A 9,640-nucleotide genomic window follows, 5' to 3' on the forward strand; every position below is an offset into this window, starting at 1 on the left:
TTTTAAAAAAATATACAAATTTATTTTTAAAATTCATTTATATTTTCAATTTCTTGTAAAGGTAGTTTTTGACGATCATTTATTGTCAGGTTTTTGAGTTTCACATTTTTCTCCCTTCTTTCCTCCATACCCCTGATAGTAATCCAATATAAGGTATACAGTTATAACTATGTTAAACAGATTTCCATGGTAATCATTTTGTGAAAGAAGAATCAGAACAAAAGGGGGGAAAACCATAAGAGGGGGAAAAAAAACATAAAGCATAATAGGAATTTAAAAAATTGAAAATAGTAAATTTTAGTCTGCATTCAGACTCCATAGTTCCTTCTCTAGGTGTGGATGATGTTTTCTATCACAAGACCTTTAGGATTGTCTTTGATTATCCCTGAGTTGAGCAAACTCATCACAGTTGAGCACACAATATTTCATGCATTTTATTTTAAAAACATCATTCTGAAAAGGAGTCCCATAAGCTTCACTAAAGAGATCCATGACACCCATAAAAAGGTTAAGGATTCTAGCTAAAGCCATCACTTTGCAGAGGCAGGAATCTATTTTCTCAGAACTGGGACAGGGGAAATGGGCAAAGTCATCCAGGTAGTCAATAGCAGAAAAGTGATCCCACCTGGGGAACCCTTTTACTCTAAACACAGATTTGTGGTTAGATTTTTCTAAGGACACAAAACTGCTCCCTTCCACTCTCCTGGCCCATATCTAGCTCTCTTTTCTGTTGTATCCAGTATATGTTGAGGAACAAAATTGCCAAAGCATTTTGTTATCAGTCTATTAACCCCTTCAAATAGCTCTGTGGAAAGTGACACATGATATCAGAATATAAATTTGGAAGGACACTGAGAACATTTTTTAATCTCCTTTAAGTGGGCACTAATTGCCTTGACAAGTGCATCCATTTAAAAATTTTCCCAAAAACTTGCTAATGAAATTTCACAAGGAAAATTTCACAGTGATCAAAAGATAAAATGAACTCTTACCCCTCCTCCCCAAGATTCTCCAAACCTATCTCAGCTTGTAAAGGGTCTGGGGCAATGAGAAAGGAATTCTCAGCATTTCATAAATGTTTTCAGAACTTAAAGTACTAGGAGATTTGATATTCTTTTTTTTTTTTTGGCATCACTTAGCTACCCTCAAGATCAAATATTCTTTTTTTGTTGTTGTTTTAGGTTTTTGCAAGGCAAATGGGGTTAAGTGGTTTGCCCAAGGCCACACAGCTAGGTAATTATTAAGTGTATGAAGCTGGATTTGAACTCAGGTACTCCTGACTCCAGGGCTGGTGTTCTATCCACTGTGCCACCTAGCTACCCCAAGAGCAAATATTATTTAGTTGTTCAGGACTCAGTCCTGAGCTTCTTAACTTAGCTGTGGGAAAATACTCCTAATTCCAAAGACTAATAATAATGATGTGGAAATTTCCAAAGGAGATTGTTTTATCTGTCAAGGCTGGAAGAGTTAGTCGTTAGTGTGTATGTACAGATTGCATCTAGAAAGTCCTTCTTTCATATCAATATCATGGGAAGAGATTCAAAGACTGCAAGGACAAAGATCAGAAAGCAACAAATAACCTAAAATGATTTGATGGGGCTTTGTAATGAAACGATAGTATTTAACATTAGAATGGTATATGGCACATAATAGGTATTTAACTTTAAAATAGCGGATGACACATAGTTGATATTTAATTTTAGTATTTCAATAAATATTTTTTTCATTCATTCTCTTCTCCATCCTTTTTGCTTCAGTCCCCCAATTTATCTTCCTATTTATGTTTGAGTTGTTTTAGGTGTCACTTTTCTCTAATTTAAACCTTCTAGTTGATGCTGGGATACTCCAAAATTGCTTTAGATGATTCATGATTCACATAAGCAATAATGCATATAATAAGGTTGACTAATTAAATGTCTTTATACATTTTGTTTTATGAATAGGCAAGTTCCAAAGAAAGAAAGAAGCTAGATGGCACAGTGGATGGAGCACCAGCCCTGGAGTCAGGAGTACCTGAGTTCAAATCCAGCCTCAGACAATTAATAATTTCCTAGTTGTGTGGCCTTGGACAAGCCACTTAACCCCATTTGTCTTGCAAAAACCTGAAAAAAAAAAAGGAAAGACAACCAAGTGATTGATAACTATATGAAAAAATGCTTCAAATCACTAATAGAGAAAAGTAAATTTCAACCAACTCTGAGAGTCAATTCATGCCTATCAGAATGACAAAGTTACAAAGAAAGAAATATTGAAAGAGGAAACACACACATTAATGCATTGTTAGTGGAAAAATTAATTGGAACAACTTTTCTAGAAAATAATCTGGAATTACTCCCCAAAAGTTACTAAGGCACTCCTGACTGCCCAGTTGACTTTATCTCCCATTCCATAGAAACCTCTTTACCTTGGAAGCTCACCATACACTTGAATTTCAAAGACTGAAAGTACCATCCATCCCTCTGATTGTCTTCTTCCTCCCACATCTGCATTTTAAGAAGGATGCGCAGATGAGCCATGTCTTCATCTCTCCCAATCCATTCCTAAATATCAAGACTTTTTTTAAACCATTCTCTGACCTTGTATTTTTGTCTTGCCCCTTTACTCAACTTACTTTTCAGTTTCCTTTTTCTTTGCATTCCATCATTAGAATGTAAACTTCTTGAGGGCAGGGATTATTCTTCTTGTATCTGTATTTTCTGCACTCAACCTGTGGCTGAGATAGTAAGTACTTAATAAATGCATTTTGAATTTACTTAGTGATCTAACTTGACCCACTGATACTATAGCCTAAAGGAATCAAAGGAATGTATGTATTTATGTATAAAAATATTCATAACAAATCTTTTTTTGTGTGTTGGCAAAGTACTGAACACTAAGCACCTATCAATTGGGGAAATGGCTGAACAAATTGTAGTATATGAATAAAATAAAATACTTTCATTGTTTAATTGTGTCTGACTCTTCATGACCCCAGGGACCAAAAAGTCCATGGGATTTTCTTGGCAAGGATACTGGAGTGGTTTTTCCATTTCCTTCTCCAAAGAATTAAAGCAAACAGAGGATGTGATTTACCCAGTCTCTTTGAACTCAGGTCTTCCTGACTCCAGGCCCAGAGTTCTTATCTACTGAACCATTTAGGTGCTATAATGAAATACTTTTATACAATTTTTATTTCAATGATAAAAGGAGTGAGAAATCTGGTAGGGCTTTATGAACTGGCACAGAGTGAAGAGAACCGAATCAGGTAAATATTTTATATAATAACTACATTGTAAAGACATGCAAGTTTGATGGACTCACACAAAAATTCTGACCAATGACTACAGATGAGACTTTTGTTTTTCTGGACAGCTAATTCAAGTATTTGTTTTGCTTGACTTACAAATATGTAAATATTTGTAATCAGGGCTTTGTTTTTCTTTCTTTCTCAAACTTAGGTTAGTCAAAGAAGAGGAAGGGGAAGATGAGGAAATGCCGATGTAAAAATAAAATAAAATTAAGCTAAGAAAAAAGAACTCTGACCAATTCAACAACCCACCATGATTTCAGAATTAATGATGAACTATGCTGAAAGGAAGGATTCAAAACAGAGAATGAAAGATATATTTTTAGAAGTGAATAGTTTTAAGAATTCATTTTGATTTGACTATACATATTTTACAAATTTACAAATAGATTCTTTTTAAAAATAATTTGTATAGACTGGGGATACTATCAATTCTTGTTAATAAAAAATTATAAAATGAAAGATTACATGTATACATATGCATACACACATATATTCCTTAGTATGTAGGGAGAGGGAAAAATTTGTTGCCAAAGTAAGCAGATGGCATTTTTGCTTTCCTATATTCTAAAGATGCTATTTATCTTTAGTCAATTTAGTCAATCATTCAAAAAACATTAAAGGTCTAGCTTTGATGCTTCTATGATCTGTGATGTCAATGTTGTAGATCTGGGATCAAAGTCTCTCATTGTACATTACAATCCATTAATGACTTTTCATTCTGTGTGATTTGTGTCCTTGAAACATGGTTTAGTGGGAAAAGCCTGCATTAGGAATCCAGAAAATGCTACATTCTAATCTTGGTTCACCTGCCTACTACTTTTGTAAATTGGATTTTTATTACTGATTTTGATTTAAAAATGTTATTCTCCCCCCAAAATACATTTTTTCTACAGAATCAAAATGGGGATCATTTAGTGTCAATAAAAAAAGAAATTGTAAAATTATCTGAGGGAGTCATGGGGAAGGAGGGAGATGGGCAGGAGGGAGAAAGAGAGAAGGAAAGCTGACCTAGTACAATGCCCTTGAAATACATCTGATACACAGTATGGGATATGAATAATAATTCTATAAAGAACAAGAAGAAATCAGTGACACAAAAACCATGCAAAGAAAGAGCTAAGGATTGAGGGCTGAGAAATGGCCTTAAATTAATTTGTCAAAGACAATCTGGTACTTTGAGGTAACATAATTGCTTTGAATAACATAATATTCCTGGATAAATTCAGATGTATTTGCTTTCCCCCAAAAAAATGATTCAAAGTTTCACTTCTTATTGATAAAAGCAGGATCCTTATATTAGTTTGAGGCTTTCCTCCATATACAGCTAGCAAATTATTGGACTTTAGGGAAATAAGTCAAAAGAACTTGGTTCATAAATGTATTAATTTTTTCTTAAATGTAACAAAATTTATAAACCAGCATTTAGGGTTACAGGATCTGGTGGAATACTGAAGTGGGATCTTTGATAAACTAAGAGCATCATGATGACTCTAAGATAATAAAAATTATATGGAAAATAGAATTTTATTTACTCTAACTCTCCAGCCATATCTCCTTATTCAGTTTCATATATTCAAGATTTTAGATAAACTGGTTATTCTCTGTCTTTGGCATCCCTCCCATTTCTTACATTTATACAAACCACCCTGAATCCTCGTATTTGCCTCTAAGATTCCCTCTCTTCTTTTAAAGTTTAGCTCAATGACCATCTCTGTGATGAAGTCGAACTTGATCCCACCAGAGCAGCTGTTTGTATTCTTGCATTTCTCAAATTACCTTGTAAATATTTCCCCTACAGCTTCCATTGTGGCTACCCTGCTCAATAAAATCCAGCTGCTCCCTATTTATAACCTCTAGGATCAAATGCAAACTCCCCTGTTTATCTTTTAAAGCCTTTCACAACCTGGCTCCAACTTAACCTTCCAGCCTTAGTATATATTACTTTTATATGTTTCAGTCATACCAGACTTCTAGATGTCCCTAAGCTATTTTATCCATACCTTAACCAAGACTCCCATGACTGGAATGTAATTTCCTCACTTATGCCTTTTAAAAGCTCTGGTTTCCTTCAAATTTCAGCTCATACATCATTTTCCACTTTTCACAAGAAACTTTTCCTGATATTCTCAGCTGCCAGAGCTTCATTTCTACTTTATCTGTTTTTATTATGTAGCAAGACATTGGAGAATAGTATCTGGGGGCAGAAAAGCCTCATTTGCTCTCTACATGAGAATCTGTGAGTTGGAAAGAATGTTCCTTTCCCCTTGAGCCGAGGAAAAAGCTCTGAGAGTCAGACATGTCAGTAGCAAACCCCATAGGTCAATAGAGTCCCTTATTTGGTAGAACTATCGAGAGTCAGGAGAGCTAGCAGGAGAGAGGAGAGAGTATGGAGATAATATAGCTGGATTCAACAATCAATGGACCTCTGGATTGTCTTTGCAGCAGTAATGGAAACAGCCTTGGGTGGAGGGAGGAGGAGAAGGGTCTAATGGGGTGGGGGATAAGGGAATCTGAGAGCTCTGAATTCCCTTAAGAAGTGTTGATACCAGGGGCAGATTCACATGTTCCTCACTGCCCCCCACCCCAGTTCCAATCTTTGTACTGTCCAAGTCAAATTTTTAAAATCATATTTCTGATCAAAAATTGCTTTCTCAGCCATCAATTGGATTTGTAAGTCTGATTGTTAGCCTCTATTCTCTTCAGGGTCTCTGTCTCTCCAGCTATAAATATGAAGACTGACTGTGTGAAAGAGCATGGTGCCCTTCAATTACATCTACAAGTTTGGCTTTCACAGTTGCATCAACAATTAGATTAAGACCATCTTGAACAGGCAGGAAAACTGATCTGGTTATCTCTCTAAGAGATTTAAATAAATTCTCATGCATTTTGGAAAGGGAAAACTCATTGTTTTATATATCTATATCAAATTTGATAATAAAGGAGACAGTAGTCCTGTTGCTATTTGGATCTTTTTCAGTTCTGATATAGAGCAGACCTTATGGATGGATAAGAGGGCCATAAAGTAATCAATGACACCTTTATTTACTTTATGTGTAACCTGATTGACTGCCAAATTTTTTTGATTCTTTGTATGATTTCTATGAATACTTTCTCCACATTAAACTTTTGATTGATATCTTTAATGATGTCTTCCACCTATAGATTTTTTGGTAAGATCTTAGAGAATAAAACTTCATATATAACCTAACTTTTTATTTCATTTTTAGCTTAAAATAATTAAGGATTAACACTTTTCTCTTTGGAGGTGAAAAAATCAGCTAAGAGATATGAACCAGATTAAAGTATAATTGAGAAATGTTTAGCAAAATAAATAAAAATAAACTATATCATAAAAATTTAAAATTTTAGTGAATCTAAGTTGGAAAAATAATAATTTATCCTGGACATTCTACTTATTCCATCCAAAGATCAATAGTGAGGTGGGGGGAGACCATTCCCTTTTTCATTCAAATGGACTTATTGACTGATTAGCACTTTATAGCCTCTCAGACTATAGAGAACCTTCTTAATAGAGATGTTGATCAATAAGCAATTAAGCATCTACTAGGTCTACAACACAGTGGCAAATGTTGGGGATACAAAGACAAAAAGAAAGAACTTTAAAGGACCTTAGATTTCATTAAGGAAGCATGCACCCATTTAAGTGTGTGTGTGTATATATATACATATACAAACATATAAAGTGTGTATGTATATATATACACATACAAATATATAAAGTGTATATATATACATATACAAATATATAAAGTATGTATACATATACATATACACATATATATATATATATATATATATATATATGCTAATTTTGGAATGAGAAGCACTGGCAGTGGGTGGGGCAGAAAGAACTAAAGAGAACTAGATTCTAGTCCTTACTTTCTATGAGACTTCCCTTCCCTCCTTTCTTAAAGCAACTAGTGTCTAGAGCTCTGGTCTTAGAGTCAGGAAGACCTGAGTTCAAACTCTACCTCAGATGCACTAGCTGTGTGACCCTGGGAAAGTCATTTAACCTCTCACAGTCTGTTTCCTCAAATATACAATGAGGATAACAACACCTAGGTTCCTAGGGTTATGATGGAGATCAAATGAGGTAATAGTTAGCATAGTGCCTGAATAATAAATGCTAAATAAAGATTTCTCTCTCTGTGTCTCAGTTCTTTTCTCTATAAAATGGATATAGTAGATTTCTAATGGTCCTTTCATCTCTGAAATCGTATGATTGTTTAAGGGTACGGTTGAAACTACCCTTGACTAATTGTAACAAGGTCTTATTATCATATGTAGAAGATAAAATATATTTTCAGAAATTCAGTTTATAGCCCTAGTCTTAAACTACTTACAGGTCATAGATTAAAAACTTCTAGATGATAGATTAATTCTCTGAACCCACTGAGATGCTATTAAGTGGATATGAATTTGTTAAGCTATTTCTTTCATATACTAAATGTTACTCCAGTGGTGGGGAACCAGCATAGCTTCCTAAATTCTTATGTGGCTTAATTTGGTAGGCCTGTAGGAAAGACCTGTAGATATCAAATCCAAATTTATTTGTTTTAGGAGACCTTTCCTTTTCTTCTCCTTGGGGGGAGAGGAGAAGTAGTTATAAATAGTGATACCAGAAAAAAAGGAGTAAAAAATATTAAAATATTTTTTAAAATACACAGAAGAAAACAGAAAAAAAGGTCAGAAGGGGACAGACAAGCATTGAGTGTTGGAACAAATGTATTTAATATTACTTATTATACTAGGACTTAAAAATCAAACTTCAAGAGTTAACAAATGTTCTTAAACTTTTTTTCCTCAGTACCCTATACACTTATAAAAACTGGGGCCCCCAAAGAGCTTTTGTTTATGTCAGTTACATATATTGAGATTTACTATATTATAAATGAAAACTGACATTTAAAAATATTAATTTAAAATAATAAATCTATTATGTATTAACATCAGTTTTTTACAAAAAATAACTATTTTCCAAAAAACAAATAGTGATAATGGCATTGTTTTATACACACACACACACACACACACATATTATATATATATATATATATATATATATATATATATATATATATATATATGTATATAATGCAAATCTCTAGGGTCTGATTTAACGGAATTCAAATAGTTTCTCAATTCTGCCTTTTTATTTAAACCTGTGGTACTATGTTGTTTTGGGTAAAGTACATGAAAATCTGGCCTCAGACATGAAAAAACATGTGTATGCATACATATGTGTATATGCACACATGCATATATACCCATGCTTCATAATGGAAATGTATGCATGCATATGTATATGTGTCTATAGGATCCCAGGGGTTCACAGACCACACTGAGAGAACCAGTATAATTTCACAATATCATATAATCCAATTTTTTTTGTTCTTTGCATTAGGAAAGCTTATTTGTTAACTTCATTATTTAAAAAAGAAAGTTTCATTTCCTTTTTTCAGATGAAGAAACTATCCCAGAGAAGTTGAAAGACTTGTCCAAGATCACACAGCTAGAACACCATAGCCTCCTGACTCCAAGTTCAATGTTTTTTTCACTCTGGCATTTTCTCTTTCCCTTTGATACATGGAGCATCTCTAAGTTGCACAGTGTATAAGCAGTTCCTTTTTCATACATCAAAATTTCTCAATGACAAATAGTGTTTTCTGATAAATAAAATGTCTTCCCAAAACACAACAAATGATTTTCAGTCACACATTGAGTGCTTTCCAGTTAAATTTAGGCATGAAGACCATCTGGTTTATTTAACAGCAAACACATTTAAGGGTAATATACACATCCTTACTTCTATATTTCCCAGGTACATTATATCCTATTTAAAAAGACTATGAGTGACCAAGGCAACTGAAGAAACTTCAATGAGTCTAAATCGAAATCAGAAAGTTCTTGAATCTGTCTAACAGACCATAATCTTCAATAACAAAACAAATCAAAATAATTTATTAATTATATACTATGTGACACTAGAGGCATAACTTGGGCATTAATGGACAGGGTTACAAGAAATCCTAATATGAAAAGTACAAGTGATGGAAGGACTATAAGAAAACAGTGACTTTAGTTCTTTACTGGAAAGCAATTTATAACTAAGTCCCCAGTTACCAAACTGTGCATACCCTTTTACCTAATAGTACTATTATTATATTGGACAAATTATGGTATAGGAACATAATGGAATATTGCTCTGCTGTAGGAAATGACCAAAGAGATGATTTAAAGAAGTCTGGGGAAACTTGTATGAATTGATACAAAGTGAAGTGAGAAAAACCAAGAGAATAATTTTTGCAATAATACATTGTAAAGAAATAA

This window comes from Macrotis lagotis, chromosome 6 (assembly GCF_037893015.1).
Source record: "Macrotis lagotis isolate mMagLag1 chromosome 6, bilby.v1.9.chrom.fasta, whole genome shotgun sequence".
NCBI lineage: Eukaryota > Metazoa > Chordata > Mammalia > Peramelemorphia > Peramelidae > Macrotis > Macrotis lagotis.